Source organism: Penaeus vannamei, chromosome 9, assembly GCF_042767895.1.
Source record: "Penaeus vannamei isolate JL-2024 chromosome 9, ASM4276789v1, whole genome shotgun sequence".
Lineage (NCBI taxonomy): Eukaryota > Metazoa > Arthropoda > Malacostraca > Decapoda > Penaeidae > Penaeus > Penaeus vannamei.
Window position 1 is genome coordinate 40102171 of NC_091557.1, and position 2500 is coordinate 40104670.

At 40.6% G+C, this 2500-nt stretch overlaps 1 protein-coding gene across 2 annotated transcripts in view; it reads right to left on the minus strand.

Annotated features, from left to right (window-relative positions):
* Nucleotides 1-2500, minus strand: part of LOC138862729 (protein turtle homolog B-like) — a 321424-nt gene that overhangs the window by 26182 nt on the left and 292742 nt on the right. The gene's annotated exons all lie outside the window — the stretch shown is intronic.

The window sequence follows — 2500 nt, forward strand, 5'->3', positions numbered from 1 at the left end:
TATACATATTTATATATTTTTTTATGAATATATATATAATCATCTATCTATCTTTCTATCTGTCTATCTATCTATATATATCTATACTCCTGTATGCGTGATGCATTACGTGTGTTCGCTTGATCTGTGTCAGACATTTATTTCCATTTAGAATATTAATCTGAATAGCAATCATTATCATATTCATTGTCTTCGTCTTCTTTGTTAGTTTCGCCACGCTATTGTTGGTCTACCGCGGTCATCATGTTTAATTATTGCATCTATTCGAAAAGAAATAATTCTTTCCCTTCACATTCTACGTTAACAATGTCTCTTTAGCGTGTCCGTCTGTCACCCCCCCCCCCCCCCGCCCTCTCTCTATCACGCGCACATGTATGTACACAAAATAAAGATGCGTTTCTGCTTGCCGTTCCTACTAGCCATTTGTTTGTCTGTTGGCTTGTTTGTTTGCTGTTTGTTTGTTTGATGGTCTTCCTGCCTATGCCTGTTTGCCGTTTGTCTTTTTGGATCTGTCTGCCTGCCTATCTGTTTACCTGACTGTACGTCTGCCTGTTGTCCTGCCTGCCTATCTGCTGTCCCTGCCTGCCTCCCCGGCCGCCTCGCTCCCCCCCGCTCGCCCTTCCAATCGCACAAACACCCCCCAACAAACGGCACAGCGAGATGTTAAATTACACCGCACTCCCCGGCCGCCTTAGGTTCATCCATAACTCCCTGGCATCGGCTTTCCCTTCGCTTCAGTAGCTCGGGACAGAGAAGGTGCTTCGTCTCGCTGCCGCCGTTGCCTCTGACGCGCCGCTATCATCGCTCCATCTCTCCCGGGAGCGCGCACAATGCCTCCGTGTTGCGTGGCGCTGGAATCAATTGCGCGAGCGATCGGGTTTAAGAGTCATTTCCGCGACCATCCCCGCCCGGATTTCGAAGCTTCGCGAAGCCGGGCGCGAGACGATGACACGGGCGTGGGTCTGAGTGCATAGCGCGTTCACGAGTTCATGGGCTTCGGTGATTCATGGAGGGGTTCGCATGATCCGTATGTATATAAATGGGTTGGCGTGTTGTATTGACTGGTTTGATCGGACAATTTATTGTTATAATAAAAGATTATCATGGAATATAACTTCGCCATTGATCAGGGTGTATCAATTGACATACAAATGGAAACAAACAAATGAATGTGACATGTGCTGACGAGAGGAAATTGTACATAGAAGCCTGGTGTAAGATTGTAAATACGGGGGATTTATATCTCAATGCACAAATATTTCTGCATATGCGAAGACTGAATACCAGAGGGAATTTTGTTTCAGATAACCGAGAGTGAAATCCAATTCATAAACGGAAACATGGCTTTGTTCAGTGTTCAGCGGCGAAAAGTCAAATGAACAAGTGTTCCAAGAAGCTCTTCCGATAACCAATTAAAGAAAGCGTTCAATCATCCTGAGTGAAGCATGATATTTACTCGTTGTAAAAGAACGCTCGAAAGATGCTGTATGAGTCACCGTGCGAGTGCAGGTTGATTACTTGTTAATACCAAAAGTATTTTCTGTCAGTTGACATGACTGGGTAAACAGTCCACTGTATCTCCCTGTTTTTAATTATTAATTAGTAAACATTTGCTTAATCTATAATAAACAAGTACACATACTACAACACAAACACACAGTGTTTATATATATATATATATATATATATATATATATATATATATATATATATATATATATATATATATGTATATATATATATATATATATATATATATATATATACATATATATATATATATATACATATATATATATATATATATATATATATATATATATATATATATATATATATATATATATATGTATATATATACATGTGTGAGTGTGTGTGTGTGTGTGTGTGTGTGCATGCATATATACTTACTTATACACACGTGTGTGTTTATGTGTGTATGTGTTGAAATGACCACAAAACAGTTTATTATTGCTTTCTAGACTTTCTAGACTTATATGCATCATTAAGCAAATGGACAGCTACAACGATTAAGATTTAATACTACAGAGAAAAAGATCGAAGGCACCTATACACATTTCCTTCCGTCCCGACCACGAAGACAACACACAAGATGTTCCAGCGGCTGGATTTCGTGGGCAAATGTTTGGCCTGGCACTCCAAACACCGCTCTAACTGTGTTGGACTGAAGAGGACTTAACATCTCTCTGTAACGTCCTCGGCTTAGGGCTGGAGGCACGGCAGCTTTAGGTTATCGTGGTGCGATGTCTCCTGAGATGTCTGTGTCGACCCAAAAAGTGTAGTTGTTCGAATCTAATAAAGGGTTCCCTCGTGGACGGTCAAATGCTTTTGTCCTGCAAACGTATAATGATTGGAAGGCCGTAACTAGCGTTCTAAAGGCATCGTACGATAGGTAAGAATGCGTTAGCAGTGAACTCATCTCGATAAAAACGATTCTGTTGTCTGTTCGGCGTATACCGTATAGTTAATTCACACGTTG